Here is a 20,356-nt window from a genome sequence, read left to right as displayed (position 1 = left end):
AAGCTAAATTGCCCATAGTGTTAGGTGCATTAGTCAGAGGAAAATGGGTCTGGGTGGGTTGCCCTTTGGGGGGGTGAGTGTGGAAATGTTGGGCTGAAGAGCCTGTTTCCACTGTGTAGGGAGTCTAATCTAAATCTCAACTGTTCTATTGTACACCTGAAGCCAAAACCTATAATGTTCCTCAAGTTCAATTCCTATATATTGCCACATCACCCAAAGCAACAGTGGAAGTTTGAGAAGTTGGTTTGATTTGTCCCCACACCCATTCCCTGCTAAGTCTAAACATTCTACTTATCATGTCTCACAAACTTGATTGAGTTTTTTGAAGAAATAACAAAGAAGATTGATGACGGAAGAGCAGTAGATGTGATCTATATAGACTTCAGTAAGGCTTTCGACAAGGTTCCCCATGTGAGACTAAGTAGCAAGGTTAGATCTCATGGAATAAAGGGAGAACTAACCATTTGGATACAGACTGGCTCAAAGGTAGAAGACGGAGGGTGGTGTTGGAGGGTTGTTTTTCAGACTGGAAGCCTGTGACCAGTGGAGTGCCACAAGGATCGGTGCTGGGTCCTCTACATTTTGTCATTTTCATCAATGATTTGGATGTGAGCATAAGAGGTACAGTTAGTAAGTTTGCAGATGACACCAAAATTGGAGGTGTAATGGACAGCAAAGAGGTAATCTGGTTACCTCAGATTACAACAGGATCTGGACCAGATGGGCCAATGGGCTGAGAAGTGGCAGATGGAGTTTAATTCAGATAAATGCAAGGTGCTGCATTTTAGGAAAGCAAATCTTAGTAGGACTTATACACTTAATGGTAAGGTCCTAGGGAGTTTTGCTGAACAAAGGGACTTTGGAGTGCAGGTTCATAGCTCCTTGAAAGTGGAGTCACAGGTAGATAGAAGGCATTTGATATGCTTTCCTTTATTGGTCAGAGTATTGAGTACAGGAGTAGGGAGGTCATGTTGCAGCTGTACAGGACATTGGTTAGGCCACTGTTGGAATATTGCGTGTATTTCTGGTCTCCTTCCTATCGGAAAGATGTTGTGAAACTTGAAAAGGTTCAGAAAAGATTTACAAGGATGTTGCCTGGGTTGGAGGATCTGAGCTATAGGGAGAGGCTGAACAGGCTGGGACAGTTTTACCTGGAGCATTGGAGGCTAAGGGGTGAACTTATAGTGGTTTACAAAATTATGAGGGGCATGGATAGGATAAATAGACAAAGTCCTTTCCCTGGCGTCGGGGAGTCCAGAACTAGAGGGCATAGGTTTAGGGTGAGAGGGGAAAGATATAAAAGAGACCTAAGGGTCAACTTTTTCACGCAGAGGGTGGTACGTGTATGGAATGAGCTGCCAGAGGATGTGGTGGAAGCTGGTACAATTGCAACATATACGAGGCATTTGGATGGATACATGAATAGGAAGGGTTTGGAGGGATATGGGCTGGGTGTTGGCAGGTGGGACGAGATTGGGTTGGGATATCTGGTTGGTGTGGATAGGTTGACCGAAGGCTTTGTTTCCTTGCTGTACATCTCTATGACTCTATGACTCTAACAGTTCTCAATGAAACTCCACCATGCTGAAGGCTCAGTAAGGTATGTGAAAGCAGTTACAAACTTTATTAGGAAGGCCAACCTATTGCTCAGGTTCTTATCAGATTTGGCGTCTATTATTGCATTGTGCAACCTCAACATTCCACTGAGGCATCACACAGCCACTGGCATCTCTTGTGGGGGTGAGTTTGATTTATTCAGGCCAATGATAACTCAGTCCCTGAAACTTGGAGTGTGTTCTCTAGCTCATGTCACGTATAGATACAGTTTCAGACTGGCAAAGCTGAGCAACAGGAGTTTCAGGCCCAATGGCTTCTGGGTGATATGTGGACTAACTGATTGCCAATTAAACGCTGTTAGCACATGGGAGCTGAATTTCCATGGGCTTTTGACTCAGAGGAATGATGATTCCATTATTCTTTACTGCTTAAGTGGAAGAAATCACTCAAATAATGAAGAAAATAGTTTCAAGTAGGGGAAACGTATGCTCCAGTTAACCCAACTAATTAAGGAGGAAAATCTTTGATTTTTAAAGATTTTTAAACCAGGGCTGAAAATTATTGACAAATTGTTTGCATCAGTTGAAAGTGGTCCTGGTAATAGAAAGCAGAATGTGGCAATAAATCTTCCATCCATGATATTATCATGTTTTCCTTGAAATGCAGCTAGAAGGCTAACAAGGGGGTTAACCACTTTGGGTTTTTGATTCTGTTGCATATGCTGTAGAACTCCATCCATTTGACTTGGTCCCCAAGCTCTGCTTTAATTCATGCACAGCAGTACATCCAGTGACAGCAGCTGAAACTATATTCCAAAGCAAAACCTGCTCTGAATAGTAATTACAACCCTGGTGTGGTTGCTGATAAGGTGTCGTGAAGCTTAGGCATTTGTTAGCTGAGCAATTTCACTGAAAAATATGGCGAACGTCTAGCTTTACTCATCTGAGATTGAAGGCCTGACTGAAAAGATGGGGAGGGCAGGAGGTAGGGGGCAGCATGGGGAAGAGGAAGGGAGGGAGAGAGGTGAGGAAGGGAGGGAGAGAGGTGAGGAAGGGAGGGAGAGAGGTGAGGAAGGGACAGAGAGAAGGGGGGGAGGGGCAAAATCTGAAATGAATCAAATTAGTTCACAAGTATAAATGTTTTGTGCTCTTAGCTTAAATCTTTTTTGTACAATTTATAATTTGCTTAGTTTTGGGTATTTTTAATCAACTTATCTGTGACTTGGTATTAATCAGTGTAAATAAAGAACAAAATAGGAATGATTACAAAGCACGTCAAGTTAGATAATGATTTCCAAGAGTTTGAACTAAGTTTGTGAAAGTATGCTTCATGTGTTTTAAGGTATACCTTCTGCTTTTCAAAAATCTGTTTCTTTTAATGTGCAGACATTCTGAATTGATACCAGTTGGTCTGCACTTGCCATTTCCCTTGTACAGGGCAGATTTTAAAAAAAACATATAAAAATGTAAATTAAGGACATCCACTAAGAATATCAATAAGTAAGATTAAAACAGTGATAAACGGTCATCAATAATCCAAATATTGGGAACAGTGGGAGAATGGTTTGAGATCAGGCCCAGAAGATTTTTTACTCAGAGGCTTATTTCATGTAGTATCTACATTAACAGTCAGGTAGTGATGTTGTCATTCAAGCCAGTTTCTACACTCTAGTTTTTTTTATCATGTGGAAATCTATCAATCCATAGCTTGAACGGACAGAATAACTGAGACTGTGCACAGAATTCCAAAGGTATGTCACCTGATTGAAGAAATTCCTCATTCCAATCCTAAATGTATTCTGAAACAGTTTGTCCTGGTTTTAGACACTCCAGTCATGGGAACTTCCTGCATCTACCTAGTTGAGCTCTAAGAATTGTATGTTTGAAATCATTATTGAAAACTTCTGAGAACCTAGAGCCAGTATGCTTAATATTTCCTCATAGCTGAAGCCCTCCATCCCAGGAGTTAGTTTGGTGAATCTTTTAAGTACTTCCTCTTTCCATTTCAGTAAGGAGATCAAATTGCACATAATCATCCAAGTGTAGTCTCACCAAGACTCTCAATAGTAGGAGATCTTTAATCCTATACTCAAATCATTTGTAATAAAAGCTATCATGTCATTTGTCTTACTGTCTTGATGACCTTGCAGGACACCTTTATTGACTCATAAACAAGGATATCCAAATCCATTTGAAGTGCAACACTTCTCAGCCTCTCACCATTGTAAAAACACTTTCATTTTTTCCGACTGAAGTGGATAGCATTCTCATTCCTCTAAGGTGTAGTGGACAGCGAAGAAGGTTACCTCAGATTATAACAGGATCTTAACCAGATGGGCCAGTGGGCTGAGAAGTGGCAGATGGAGTTTAATTTAGAGAAATGTGAGGTGCTGCATTTTGGGAAAGCAAAACTTAGCAGTTCTTATACACTTAATGGTAAGGCCCCAGGGAGTGTTCCCGAGCAAAGAGACCTTGGAGTGCAGGTTCATAGCTTCTTGAAAGTGGAGTCACAGGTAGATAGAATAGTGAAGAAGGAGTTTGGTATGCTTTCCTTTATCGGTCAGAGTATTGAGTACATGAGTTGGGAGATTATGTTGCGGCTGTGCAGGACATTGGTTAGACCACTGTTGGAATATTGCATGCAATTCTGGTCCACTTCCTATTGGAAAGATGTTGTGAAACTTGAAAGGGTTCAGAAAAGATTTACAAGGATGTTGCCAGGGTTGAAGGATTTGAGCTATAGGGAGAGGCTGAACAGGCTGGGGCTGTTTTCCCCGGAGCATCGGAGGCTGAGAAGTGACCTTATAGAGGTTTACAAAATTATGAGGGGCATGGATAGGATAAATAGACAAAGTCTTTTCCCTGGGGTTGGGGAGTCCAGAATTAGAGGGTGTAGGTTTAGGGTGAGAGGGGAAAAATATAAAAGACACCTTGGGGGCAACATTTTCATGCAGAGGGCGGTATGTGTATGGGATGATCTGCCAGAGGAAGTGGTAGAGGCTGGTACAATTGCAACATTTAAAAGGCATTTGGATGGATATATGAAGAGGAATGGTTTGGAGAGAAATGGACCAGGTGCTGGCAGGTGTGAGTAGATTGGCTTGGGATGTCTGGTTGGCATGGACGAGTTGGACAGAAGGGTCTGTTTCTGTGCTGTACATCTCTATGACTCTTTCTGCTATTTTTGCACAATCGCTTAAAGTTCTGCCAAAAGCATCTTTATATTCTCAAAACTCACTTCTGCTGACTTCCCTGCATGCTTGCATGTATACATTGAGTACCCACATCCAATTCGTGAATGGTAAAAAGATTGTTAATGGTTAGTGCCAAAGCACTGATCCTGATAATACCCAAGTAGGTTGCAGCTAGCCTGCCAACTTGCAATGACCAAGTTATTCCTATTCCTGGTTATTAAGCAGTTCTACATCTATACCAATGTGTTCCCCCATGCCAATACCTTGTGATCAATAAAGGAGGGGAGATAGAGCTCCCAGGGAAATGGAGGCCGCAAATTTTCTCAAAGTCTGTGGAAATACATCTGTTCTTGTCCCACAATGATTTATTCTTACTAGAAATTCTTCATGGAGAGCTCAAATGCGGCGGGAACCTATAAAATATTCAGTTGCTGTATTTGATTAGGTAACGAATCTGTGCCCCATGTTCTTGATTGTTAAGACAGAGTGTGGACTCAATTAAACAAACTGGAAAAAGCTGGAAGTCAGAGCTGAAACAAGGAGCCATTTTAAATGCTTGTATAAAGGAATATAAATAACATTTCTGCACATAGTAGTGCCATCTTTGTAAATTTCAATATATACAAGTGAAGTGATGGTTCAAAACAATTTGTTGATAATGGAAATCAACAGGGGAGAATGTGCAAAAGTGCTACTTATTAAGAAGCAATTTGAGTATTGATTTTAAGAGACTGATGCCTCTTATAAATATATCTTGAACTTTTAAGGAAGGGGTGTTTCACTAAGTAAAAGTGATTAGGTAGAACAGCAACAATCATGCAGCTGCAGGAAGCTTGGCTGGAATCATCAGGAGACCACTCAAAGGAAGGTCTGATGGCCCAGTTTGAGTGTGGAGAAAATTATTGCATTCATGACATCAAATTTGGCCTGAACAACAGGTGACCACCTCTGCGAGTTCTATCCAACCACCACTGGTGAGATGGGAAGGAAGTCTGCAACTGGTGTAAAGCACCTCCTGCTATATCTGGATGGCCTGGAGAACAATCTCAGGAGATTACAAAAGTGTTCAGCTCTGTAATAATTAGTACTGAGGATTTCATTAAGCACCATCTGATTTTTCTCATACAACCAATCACTGAATGTGTGTGTGTGTGGCTGGGTCAACATTTATTGCCTATCTGTAACTTCCCTTTATATGAGTGGCTTGCTAGGGCCATTTCAGAAGGCAGTTAGGAGTCAAGAGTTAAGAACCCATATTTGCTGTGGGTCTGGAGTCAAATGTAGGCCAGGGTAAGTAGAGACAATGGACTTCCTTCCCAAAGCAATGTTAGTATGATGACATCATCAGTATGATAGATGTTACAGGCAGCTCTACAACAAAACATTTGTCAGATTATAGAGAAAGCGTATGCACTTCACAATCAAAGATTCTCACTTTTGAAGATGAGTGTACATTTTGCCCTCAATTTTATTCCAAAACAGGAATTAGACTAGTTAAAGTCATGAAACTGCCAAGGTCAAAGAACTGCCAGTCATGCCTGTCCAAGGAATAGCTAGCCATGGAAGAAATGTTATTTAAGGAACTTCTGGTAAAAGGTTTCTTAGGGATTCATAGACACATAGTAGATTCCAAACAGAAGGTAGAGTCCATTAGAATGTGTTAGATTAATATAAGAGAATTGTTGCATCCTGACAAGAGGGTAGACACCTATGACCATACAAGATTTGCAGAAATGCTTTCCATTCTAATCAACACCGAAGAGAGTTTAGATTGCAATAATCAGTGATGTTTGTGAGAAAACAAAAATTATAAGAGACCTAATGAGCAGAATATGTCAGTTGAACAGTGTGTGCCTTCAGCTGATGTAATCAGAGAACAATGCAGCTTGTGGAACAGATCGTGATAACTGCTTAAAATCTGATGCCAGACAATAAGAAGACACATGTTCCAGCAGAACATTTCAGGATTAGTTATTCGCACTAGTGACAAAGATCAAGCCAAGGCGAAATCCTCATACAGTATACTGAAGAAATTAACATGTTGCCTTCACCAATACAACAATAACTGATTGAAAATGAAAGCGTCCAAGTTTAGCAACACTTTGAAACAAAGAGTCACCATACACTGTCCAGCAAAAGGAGAATGAAATCAGTTCACTCAGATGGAAGATGTGATCCATACAGCTCAATTGAAACCACCACTGAGATGGGATGAATATTGTCCACAGTTTCAGGATACAGCCAAAAGAAAATTACTTGGCAGTGAAAACCAGGGTACTATAAAAAAAGGGGTTTGCCTAACCCAGCATTCTAGGATGCTGCAAAAATAAAATATCCATTTCAACATGAAAGTAAAATCAAGAGATTAAAAATCCTTCTTCAGGTTCAATGTCAAGGATAGATACAAGGTCAACAAACTTTAACGCTGAGATATATCAATTCCCAAGTCTGAAAAGAATGAATACTGGCAGAATAGTAAAACCTCCAAATCACTTGAGTTTGTTAAGTCAGGATGTGAGGGAGGTGTGGAATGGAGTAGTAGTAAAGGTAATTATATACAGAAATCTGGAAATAATGATAAGGAAAAATTCTTGGGGTGTTGCAGAAGTGTGTTAGTGAAGTATGAATGCTGAGGAGTTCATTAAGCACTATCCAATATGATGGTGTTACTTGGACTTGATAATAATAAGACCTGAAATCCAAGTCTTTGTCATAGCCTTGTAACAATGTCTCTACACCAATGTAACTTGTACCATGCACTAAACCACATTTTGCTTAAGACAAGAATCTCTTCTTGTTAGTCAATTAAATGGTTTCCTTTACTACATGAGATTAAAAAGGCCCTATGGACCTCTACCAGAAAAGTTGATGTAATCAGCAGATCTGTTATATGTATCTTTCACCAAAAGGAGCTGTGGTGAAAATCTTTCATACAACACATAAAGACATCATTGGACTAATTAAACCAAATATTGACTTCAATTTTGCTAAGTCCCCTTGAAGAAACAATGACAGCAATTTGATGATTATATAGTACCTTTACATTCCACTTGGCCACCTGTTGCTTTGATGTCAAGGGCAGTTGACTCTCACCTCACTTGTTACACTGGCAGACACACTCTTTCAGGTAAGTCTGATTCAAGTCTGGTCGCTGATAATTCAGATAGAATATCCCACAACATGACTTGACTTCAAAATGAAAATTCACCTGGTATCCTGGTCAATGTCTTGCCTTCACTAAATGACAAAACAATATATTTTGCCTTACAAAGCACAACTGCCACAGAATACGCAAAAGGGAAGAAGAAAGCCTACCTAATCAAAGCCTACCAAATGTGGATTCTGACTATCCACCATATTATTCTATTCATACGAAGCATACAGGCATCTTGCCTTGACAGTCTTTTTCTGTCTATCATCAGTCACAGTTGTGAGCCAGGGGTTGGTTAGATCAGTTGGTTGGATGGCTGGTTTTGTGATGTAGAGTGATACCAACAGTGTGGGTCTAATTCCTGTGCTGGCTGAGGTTACCTTGAAGGGTTGTCCTTCTCAACTAAGGTGCCGTGAGCATCAGGTTAAAACACCAGTCATCTCTCCATCTAATGAGAGAGCAACGTTTTGGTCCTCTCAACACCTTCAGAGGGAGGTGATGGCCTAGTGGTATTATTGCTAGTTAATGCAATCCAGGTAATGTTCTGCACCATGGCAGATGGTGAAATTTGAATTCAATAATAACCTGAAATGAAGAGTCTGATGACCATGAAATCATTGTTGATTGTTGGGAAAACCCATCTGCTTAACTAATGTCTATCAGAGAAGGGAATCCGTTGTCCTTATCCAGTCTGACCCACATGTGACACCAGACCCATTGTAATGTGTTGATTCTTAATCATGGATGGGCAATAAGTGATGGCCTAGTTAGTGATGACTACATTCCTTTAATAAATGTTAAGAATCGATTGAAATGACTATACATAGTTCAGACTTCAGTGAGAAAACATGTCATAAGGCTCCAAAAAGCTACCAAAAAAAACATTGATAATACACATTGTGAAAAAGAGCGAATTGATGATTCACCTATCTTGACAATGTTTCTAAAAGAGGTAAATGTCACCCGTACCTGCGTCCAGGTGCAGACCATTCAAGAGCTGCCATTCATTGTTTCTGTTATCTCCATGCTGGTGATTGTCATTCTGTCATTCTCGGAATGGGGACCACTGCTCTATCCTGTACTTCTATAGCAGGGTTTCCAAGTAAGGACACCATATTGTGACTTGATCATTCATCCACCGGTTGCAGTACAATTTCAAACTCTTAAGACAGCCCTTTAAGAGTTGCTGTTGCTAGGTAATGTTCCTGCTGCCCTTAGTGTGTGTTTTGGAGAAATTTGTGTAACTTGTGTTCTAGTGTGAAAAAGCTCTTAGAATTGCAAGCCTGTGCAGAGCCCAGAAAGCTGAATTATCATTACTAAAACAGAGTTGTATTATCAATGAGATTTAAATAGCGGAAGCTCTATTCAAGATAAATATGTTTTCCTTGAGGCGTAAATGCATTATGAGTTCATTTGAATAGAGTATCATTTCTGTTGTAAAAATGTATATTTGAAGGAAACCTGGATTTCATTAACTAGAATCTGTCTACTTATTGCTGCCAAGAGTGAGTTTGGTGTAAGTAAACAAAATGCAACTGGAACATAGAACAACATGTATTTTCCTGGTAGTCAAACATTGTGAGTAAGTAAATAAAGGACTGACTATGTCTACTCAATAGTTGAACCCTTTATAGTTGTTACTTTTTCAAATAATAATAAAACAGCAGGAATTGACTAATAAGAATCCAAGTCATAATTGAAGTAAAATGTAGAACACTTGAATTCCCAAACCACAACTCACAGAATGAATTTTTAAAAAATGTTTTGATCCAAAGGGTTTAAAAGTTTTATTTCCTGGAATTGCTTCAGCACTCAAGAGAATATTTTCACCATCATTTTGATTTCCTCTGTGAACTTGTATCATGTCTTAATGTGAATAACTTAATATTTTTTCACATGATTTCTGACCTTGGAAAACAGATAACTTGAAGTGAAAACATAAAGTATGCTTGAAAATGTTATTCAGCTATGTTGTATACTTAGAATATACACTAGTTTATGAAATTGGTTCTTGCTCATTATAGCCCTATTTTACTTTTATTATTTTTATTTCCCTTGGAAATTTCATATATTATTTCAATTACAAATTAACATGCCATCAAAATGTTCCTTCAGTACAAAGCCAAGGCTTAAAGATTGAGAACAAGCCTTACTTTTCTATTGCTATTAACAATACTTTGGATGTTTCATCAGTAATAAAACTGCCAAACATGCCAGAAATACTGTCTTTGCATTTTCTAGTTTTGATGTTGTTGCAACGTACCAAGGGGCAGCAGTTTCACTACGATCTGTGGATTACAGAACAATCACTGACAGTTCAACTGGCCCTGTTAGCTATTAACTCAAGTCATTTTTTTCTCTGCCTCTTGTGTAAATGCTACTTTGCTGCAAGACATGATACTCCTGCCCCAGAGTACTGACTGAAGAAATTGGTTTTATTTACAATGAATATGACAAAATTAACTCACAAGGCTCTACACTAGAGGTGGAAGAAATTTCTGGGATAATAGATTAACACAATGGATCTTGGAAAATTGAAGGCCAAATCTTAAATATGTCATTATTTTGTTCTGAATGTATTTGGAATAAAACACATTGGTGCTATTTAGCTGAGTTCACTGACAATTCTATTAGTTCTCCAAACTCCTTCCCATAGCTATGCGACGAGATGTGTTATCCTCAAGAAATACACATTTTAACCTCCAGGAGATAAACTGGATTGCCACTGGTCTTGAATTTTGTTATCTTTTAGAAAACATATTTCCGATAGTGTTTTCGATTGGGATTTAAAATCCTCGAGGAGTGCACTTCTGCATTGCACTGTTGCTTTCTCACCAGGATCAGCCACCTTATGATTTCCTAGTTCAAGCCCCACTCCAGGAGCTGATGCTTTTGTGCATTATTGTAGCAGGGCTGCACTGTTGAACATGCTGAACCTTCAGATATGGCATTAAACTGCGCTCTGAAGGAGGGTAGGAAGGATTCTATGACACATTCTTAGATAAGAACTGTAAAAAAGTATTCCTGGTGTCCTGGTCATTTAACCTTCAATTGACATCTGTGGAAAGAAAATACAGATTTTTTTTGATCATGCTGTTTGTTGGAGCATGCTGACCTCATATGTCTACTGTGTTTCCTGCATCACAACAAGCTACTTTGTTGATTGGAATGTGATTTGGGATGGTTACAAACCAATCTCTGGGCAAGATGTTTCAATTCATTTCCAGGTGGGATATATCAAACGGTTAAGTTCCTGGATGAGAATGGATGAGCTGGCTCCTCTTCTTCATCCACCCATCCCCTCAGATAGTCACAAGAAGGTTAATTTAAAAAGGATTGCTTCTCTTTCTCCCAGACCAAAATGAATTGGTACTTGAAAAAGAGCCAGGCTTTCTTGAACAAAAAAAATGAGCATATTAGTTCTTAAATATGGAAAATAAAACACAATGAACATGAAAATTACTAAGATATACCTCCAGTCTTTGAGGCACTCATGAAGAGTAGATACTGAAAGACTACAGACATTACATTAATGGTACCTGGAGTATTGAGGTTGCTGGTTGAGTGCTCAATTTCAAAATTCCTGATTTTTCAGGTTTATTGAAATTCTTTTATCCTGATTCCTTTCAACAGGGGTTAGCTGTCAGCACTCACAGTGAGAGAAAGTCTTTTCACTTTACCTGCAGTGCATCATGTTTAATAGCTGTGATCTTCACAGTATACCAGTCCACACACTAGCGCATTCGACCACAGACAATGTCCACAGACAAATGGTCACAGTCACTTTCCAAATTAACACAAAGAATTGTGAATGCTGAAGATCTGAAATATAAAGTTGCTTGAGAAACTAGTCCAAAATGTGCATGTTGGGTGGATTGAACATGTTAATTTGCCCATAGTGTCCAGCGATGTGCAGGCTAGGTGGGTTAGCCATGGGAAATGCAGGATTACAGGGATAGGGTAACGAGAGGCCTGTCGGTCTGGGTGGGATGCTGTTCAGAGGATTGATGTGGATTTGATGGGTCAAATGACCTGCTTCCATACTGCAAGGATTCTATGATTCTAAGAGATTCAGCACGTCTGACAGCATCTGTGGAGAGAAAGCAGAGTTTCTCCAGCAATTTATGTTTTTGGTACAATCATTTTCTAACCCATTCTTTGTATATCCCTTGAAGGGTAAAATGCTACTATGCCCACAGGAGTTGGCTTCCTGCTCAGGGAGGGAGAGGGGAGGGGATTCATACTTGTTCTCACTGTTTAGCCTTTCTGTTGTTGAGTCCCTGACTCTTACAGGCATGACATTCCATGAGTCCACACAGTACTCTTTCAGTCAGTGATTGAACTTTCACTCACAATCATCTTTTAGCTGTAGAGTCCAAGTTTAAAAAAAATGTTGGACTTTAACTATCAATAGACCATAAATATTTTCGAGTTCTGATCCATCATCTTGACAGTGACATGCTAAGGTTGTGAAAGGTGCTATACAATTGCAAGCTTTTCTTTCCTGTGATACTTCATTCTCCTTATAATTTAAATACATGCTTCTTGGTTGTTCTACCCTAATGTTCAGAAAAGTCTATAAATTCTATAAGGTTGTGTTTTTCACTTTTAAAGTGGTTCCTCAGTGATTCATGAAGTGGCATTCAGTCTGTATTTCTACTTTTAATGGGATGGTCCTTACCTAACTCATAAATTTGACCTTTGCATGAAAAATTGCTACTCAGGTATATCCAATTATTATCTGCCAATCTATGTCTGTTATGAGTTCCAACCTTATTGGATAGCTGGTTTTACTGTTCACTCATTGGTACACTTCCTGTTCCTAGTATACCATAATGCTAATGAAAATTGTGAAATTAAAGCCAAGCTGAAAGATTAGCTTCAAGTAAAGCCTGGACAAGTCTCATGCATTCAATAATGATAATCAGACCCAAACTAGTGATCTGGCAGCACTTCCTGAACAATCTTGTATGTGCTAATAGCCACACTAACAACCAAATTAGGACAATCAAGTGAGTTCATAATGTGGTTCATATGCTTGTTAGAAGTGATAAATATTCATAAAGTTTCCGACCTATTTTCTGCAAATAAAATAAATTGTTCAAATCTTGTGACTTCTATGAATTAATCGAGAATTTGGGGAGCCTGTAGTTTGCTGTTACTTTCACCATGCACTACCTTAGCCTATCAGAATTGACCTGTTAACCAATCAGCATCATTTTCTCCTGCAGTAAATTACTCAGCATTCTTGCATTTGTCCTGATGAGTGGATGAGCTGCATCAACATGATTCTTCTTTCAAGTAATATTCCAGTCCACAGTTGATGATTCATATTGATATTTCTAACTCAATCCAGTTTATAATTAGCATGTCTATTTTCAGCTGATTGCAGTTTAGGATCCATTCCTTCATTGTGATTGTCACTGTCCTGGAATCACACATTATTTCCATTATTCCTGTGGTTATTTTCTTAATGTCGGTTTGTGAAGGTGCAGTTATACTGTAACTGTTGGCCTTAAATCAATGTTACATACCTTTGCACAGCTGTCATTAATTTGCCTATGCTGTCTGGCTACAATTTGATTTGTCAGATGCTTGATTAAGCTCCATACTTGTTTAGTTCTGCACAGACCTCAAAACCCTCTGCTGTCTGCTTAGTTTTACATGTTTTGAGAATTAATATAGAAGCATGTATGGTCTCAATAGCTGTAAATAAGTCATATGCATTTTTAAAAGTGGCCAAGGGATCCAATGGACATATGCATGCATTACATCGATTAGTATTGCGCTGGTGTCAAATTCTGATTAGTAATGATTCTGTGGCATATCTTGAGGTGCTTTAAGACATTAAAGGTGGTGTTTGAATACAAATTGCTGAGCTAATCTCTAGTACATGTGAGACTGTCTCTTCCTGTTGGTCTCATAACTTTACTCAAGGGATGTTTGCATTGCAGCAAAGGCAGAAACAAATTGTAATATAAACATACCCTAAGACTCTGGTAGAATTCATCTGATCTGAATTTTTACAATGTTTAACAGGAACTTTATCTCATGTGTACTTTACTGCAAACTGCCAGGAGTTCCTGCACAAATTTCAACATAATTTTCAGTGAAGTATATTTGAAGTTATTACGTGGTAATGTCCTTGTCACATATGTACCTTCCATGTGTCTTTTGACTTGTTCCCTTGTTAGAGTGTCAAGCATTATAAAGTGGTGTTTTCATTTATACCTTCTCTGCTTATTTCTGTCATAGTTATTAGATGCTTCAATGACCATACATATATTTCACTTTGAACAAAAACAAAGGATAAAGAAGTATAGGCTTTAATCCAATAATGACACTGAAATGTGCATTCTCCAAAGGTATGGTGATGAACTATCACTCTTACATAACTCAGATTTTTAATAATCATCCAAATTTTCAAGTGTTTTTGTAAATTCAATGTGTAATTGTGTCAGACTGCTTATAATCATTTCTTTGTAACATCACTAGTAAAAGTGAAAAGATAGTTTTTGTTAAACAAAACCAAAGGAACACTTCTAAATAGAAGTTTGAAATTGCCATTGTTTGAATAATTTTCCCTGAAGCTGATTAAATCTTTGTGTGCTCAAATATACTGTGTGATTGTGGAGAATTCTGAGTTGGCATCAGTCACAATGATATTATACTTTTTAGCCAACTATGAGGCACCTAGTTTACAAATACAATATGGTTTTGGTGGTAGAAATTCAATAAGCTTTTGCTTACGAATTGTGGAAAATGGAAAACTGGTCAGATGATCATTTAGGTAGACAAGTCAATTGGCTATTTGGGACAAAGTCCATCATTCCAATAAAGCTTTCTTGATTTTTTTTAACCTGTGTATTAGCTATAAGTGCTCAGTACATATGGACACATACGTATTCTACAGCTCCTAGCTTCTCATCACTGAGAACATTTTTTGATTTGTCTTTGCCAAATCCAAAGTGGGTGACCTCACGTTCCTCACACTGAACTCCATCTACCGTAATTATGGCCTCTTGTGCAGCTTATGCAAGTTCCTTTGTAACTTTCTGGTCCCATCTGCACAACTTATTGTCTCTCCTAACACAGTGTCTGAAATCTTGGATATACAGATCCCTGGGGAGCACCAGTTGTCACATCCCATCAATCAAATATCATTCTCTTTATCTTACCTCCTGTCTCCTACTTCCCAACCAATTACCAGCTCATGTCATAAGGTTACCACCAGTTTTGTGTGCTTTCATATTTGAGAATAATCTTTTGTACAAACCTCATCAAATATTGTCTGGAAGTAAAACATCCATAAACACTCCCGACCCAGAATATTGGTGATTTCTTAAAAAAAAATACAACTAGCCAAACATTGCCTTTACTTGGTCTGTTCATACAAAGTCGCACTGTTGCAATGATAGATTACAAGTAATTTCCCCACTGCTGATGTTAAACTGAGAGGTTCTAGATAGATAGTTTCCTCCACCTCCTTTCTTTTAAATGAGGAAGTGACTTCTGCAATTTTACAATTAAAAACAGAATTCAAGAATCTGAAGAGCTTTGGGAAATTATGATAATGCATCTGAAAATTCTTCGTTTAGTTTAACACTCGATTGTTGACCATCAGGTTCCAGAGATTTGTATATCATAAACCCCAGTTCTTTCACCTCTAGCATTTTACACATATATACACAAATTTCTTTGCTTGGTTTCCTTTTAGGTTTGTGTAGCTTACACTAGTAATTTTGACCACTTTTCCACAGTGCTAATAGGCACAAAATATTATTAAAGAAATCTATCACTGTTCATTGCTTATTATAGTGCTGAGGGAAACTTTCTAATCCCCTGCTACTTTCTTTCATCATAATGTATTGTTAAAAAACTGTTGCTGTTATCTTTCATGTCCCTTGCAAGCCTGTGTGCATATTCCCTTTTTGCACATTTTATTACCCATTTTATACCTCTTTATTTCTTCCTATTGGTCTCCTAGTTTACAGGAGTTTATCTTTTCATTTAAATTGTCTAAAGCTTTCCTTTTAGCTTTGTCCATCATTGACTATATCCTAAATTATCGCATGCAAGTGCCATTGAATGCAACAACTGACAAATATCATAATCAGTGAATTGCAATACATAAACACTTTATTTAATTGGAACCATTAATAGTGAGCAACTAATCAAGTTAATCAAAATTTGATATGGGGCCTAACGCCACTTTTCAATTATTTTATCTTTGATCTTCTAAATTGCAAAGTGATTTCTTTGGCTAATTACCAAGCATGTGCTATTCAATTGGTTTGTGTTATGTCTTAAAGAAGAAGGAATTGCCTTTGTCCATGGCGTTTCCTGACCTCAGGATATCTCAAAGCACTGAACTATGAAAGGAATATTTTTGAAGTGTAGTTGCCATTGCATGCAAGAAAATGGAAGCTCCATAATCAGAATGTCCAGACTAAAATCTGCATTCATTTTTAGTGATGCTGTTTGAAGGATAATTATTGGACAAGGCACCAGGGTATTTCCTCTGCACCTCTTCAATAGATTATCAATTTAGTATGTTAACTGGCAGAGGTTCCATTTAATGAACAATCTGAGGGACAATGCAGAACTCTGTCAGTGCAGGGGCTTAGATTTTGTGCTTAGGTTTCTGAAGTGGTACTTGAATCCACAACATTTCTAACTCAGACACAAAAATTGCACAAATGATGCCAATTACACTATTTCATGGAGCTTGGGTAAAAAAAAATGACAAATCACACTCACATCAAAGAGCATATGACATCATTAAAGGTGTTCTGTTGGTGAAAGATCAGATCCATAAAAAAATCATTGTCTAGTTAAAAGCTTCAGTTGTTTGAGCTGCTATTCAGACACACTGGGTCAGGATGGGAATTCCTCTGGATCTATTTGCAAATCCAGAACTGGGCCTGCCTAAAAAGCAAACACCAATTGGGTATGTTGTGGCCCAGCTTCGTTTCAATAAGCTTAATACCCACTGTCACCAAGTTGTAAAAGAACTAAAAATATACGTTTTGTAGTTCAGAATGTGAGTATTGCAACAAAAAGACACATTTTGTTGAAAGTTGTCTTGCCTTGCACTCATCAGGACGTTTCACAAGAATGGGAAAAATCAAGGGCTGCAGATGCTGGAAACCAGATTTTAGATTAGAGTGGTGCTGGAAAAGCACAGTAGTTCAGGCAGCATCCGAGGACCAGGAAAATCGACATTTTGGGCAAAAGCCCTTCATTAGGCTTTTGCCTGAAATGCCGTTTCACAAGAATCCCAATTTTAGCGTACGATGTCTTTTTGATTTGATGGCAACATACCGTTAGTGGTGAATGCCACTCGTGTTGCCACTGCATAGTAGCAGCATTAAACAGTTATCTTCACCAGTTGTACAAACCTATAAGATATCTGACCCTTCTAAGATAAACTGAGGTAGACTGGGCATTTTTCAGGACTAAGAGCCTTACTGCCATTCAAAAGTTTGCATGGTATGAGCTGAGAAGAAATCTGACAAGATAGCTTTGATGGACCTTCTTTCAGAATCACGCCTGCTGTGCACAAATAACTTGGACCCTGTTAAGGCCATTCTTAAGGTACGTGAACAGTAGGAATCTCAATGTGTATCCTGGCCAGCAAACATGGGTGTGAATAGATAAAAGTGAAAGAACTCCTCAATTAGGGCATGGAGAAAGTGGCACAATTTGACTACTGCATTTCAAACATAAACTTACACATAGAATGGAGCTCATTAAGATATGTAAGGAAATTATTGCATTGTAGCAGCAGCTTTAAGTACCCTCTACATATTAGAAATATGCAAGGTGATAAAGCTTAAGTGAACCTCCATGAAAGACAGGTTTCACATAGAATCTAATGAAAGATGTGCTTAGGAGCCAGGCTTAGCAGGAATCCTAAAGCAACACCATCTAATTGGGCTCACATTGTGTCAATAAAACTGAACTCAATGTGTGAGTTGCTGAATTCAAAATTTCAATAAACAGTGATATTCTTGGGAATTGCCTTGATTAGTGCAGGATGAAAAGCTTAAATAAAAGGTATATTTGCAGCAATATTCAAATTAAATAATAATTGCCACCTCTGTGGAGATAGTCCTTGCGAGCTACAGCCTGAGCTAAAAAGGGCTTTCATATAATTGACACAAGCACAATGGACTGATTGGCATTCTTCTATACTATAACATTTAATGGATGAAGTGCGTTTTCGATGAGACACATTGTGTAAATGTAATTTTTGCTTGTATCTATGTATAGTGAGCTCATGACATTTATCTCTACTTTGTTAGATCCTGCAAAGTCTCTTTTGTACTTCTTTTGACATAAGCATTTGACATTATTCAGCTCCAATAAAGGAGTGCAATTAATTCCAACATGATAATTGTCAATAGGTTGGATGTACATGATTTCCAATTAACTGTAAGGAATTTGCTGGAAACCACAAGAGCAAAAGGGCAAACTATATGACTAAGATTGGTGAATACGTGAGAAAAAACAGAGTTCAATATTTTATTGGATAATTCTAATGATCTAGAAATTAAATGGAAGAATATCAAGAATTCTTCAGAAAGAACTCTGTCTTTAAAAGTGAATGCAACGATATTAAATTCAAAGTAAACTAAGGAAGTGTAAAATGAAAAAGGAACACTTTAAACATATTTTGAGAGGCTAATGATGAGGCATGTGCAAAAGCTTTTCCATTCCCTTGCAACATACAATGAAATAAACCCTTCTGTTGTGGTCATTCAATCTGTAACATGACAGCAGTTCACTGAAATCCTGCAATTGTTGATGAGTGGCTAGCAATATTAGGAGACAAAATTGCTGAATGTGGAATAAAATTGCTGTCAAGAATTTCCCTGGAAAGTGAAAACATGAAACAATGCTAGCTGCATATCTCAAGGGCACTCATATATGACTTGCAGTTTGATAAATGACCAGGCCCAATGTACCTGGGTTATCTGAAACAAGAATGTGCAGATGTAAGGGACATAGAAGTGGATTTTTGTCTACAGTAGAAAATGGTAAGACGCAAAATGTCATTTCAATTTTTAACTAGCAAGATCCTGACAACTCAAGGAATTATATACTCCTTGGATGGAAGTTTGCAGATGAAATAAATCTAAGTAGAAATGTGGAAGTGAGGAAGACATAAAATAGTTTCAAGAGGGTTTGGGCAAACTATTGAGTGGACAAAATCATGGCAGATGGAATATAATGTGGAAAAATGTCAGGTTTTCCACTTTGGCAGAAGGATGTTGTGCAGAATATTTCTTAATCAGTAGGAGATTGGGAAGTGTCGATGTGCAAGGGGACTTGGGTGTTCTTCAGAGCTAACATGAAGATACAGCAAACTGTATTATTACCATAGAAAGAGTTCAATGAAGATTATCAGACTTCTTCCTGGGATTGTGACAACACTGTCCTAAGAAGACAGATTGGGCAAACTGAGCCCGTGTTTTAAAGAATGAAAAGTGATCTCAATTAAACCTATAAAATATTAAAATGGATGAGGTAGATAGAGGTAAGATGATTCCCCAGCTTGAGAAGTCTAGAACCATGGGTCACAATTTAGAAAGGAGGGGGATGCCTCTGTGGGCCAAGGTGAGCAGAAAGCTTTTTATTCAAATTGTGATGCTTTGTAACTCTCTACACCAGAGGGCTGTGGAAATTCAGTCTTTTAGTACATTTAAAGGAAGCTTTTGGTACATTTTTTTGATTGTGAATATAGAAAGAATTATGGGGATGTAATAGGTTAAAAGCATTGAAATATTTAACCATCTACGATTATATTAAATGGTGGAGCAGGCATGACAAGTCGGTTGACATACTCCTGTTCTTATGTCAAAGTGAGATTTTGCTGTTTCATCTGCTTTATTGAAAACTGAAAACTCATTGAAAACCTCAGTGTAAATGAAAAAACTTAGTTTTTCTTCCAAAGCCAGAGAGGTAGCAATCTTAGTCTCTGTCTGTCTCTCTCTGGATATAACCTTTGGTAAGGTCACAACCCTTTCCTTTGAACAGGACTCTAAGATTCCATATTTTAAAATTCATTCCAAGTAAGTAGCCAAGAAAGGAGATGGATTTAGCTCCCGAGGTATAATGTTTCTGCCAGCAGTTATATAGGATTGCTTCGGTCGTGCCAATTTGGACCGGAAGGAAGTTTTTTCACCGAGAAGTCAACAATCAGCTGGATAACACAAAAATAGCAATGGAATGATAGCAGTCATTAGCAAATGCACTAATTCCTTGGTGCTGAAGGGAAATAAAAAGATAAGGAATAGAAGAGATCAAGGATGCGGCTGAGCTGTTTTAAGGACCTTCGATAGAAGGATTGGCTTGAACTATGGTGCTTTAGATGATGGGATGTTGTGTAATTTTGTCTTTAGGAGTTGATTTGAGGCAATTTTGAAGGAGATGGAATATCAAGATGGACT

Source organism: Chiloscyllium punctatum, chromosome 9 (genome assembly GCF_047496795.1).
Source record: "Chiloscyllium punctatum isolate Juve2018m chromosome 9, sChiPun1.3, whole genome shotgun sequence".
NCBI classification, from domain to species: domain Eukaryota; kingdom Metazoa; phylum Chordata; class Chondrichthyes; order Orectolobiformes; family Hemiscylliidae; genus Chiloscyllium; species Chiloscyllium punctatum.
The sequence above is the reverse complement of the archived record's forward strand: the minus strand, read 5'-3'. Positions refer to the sequence as shown.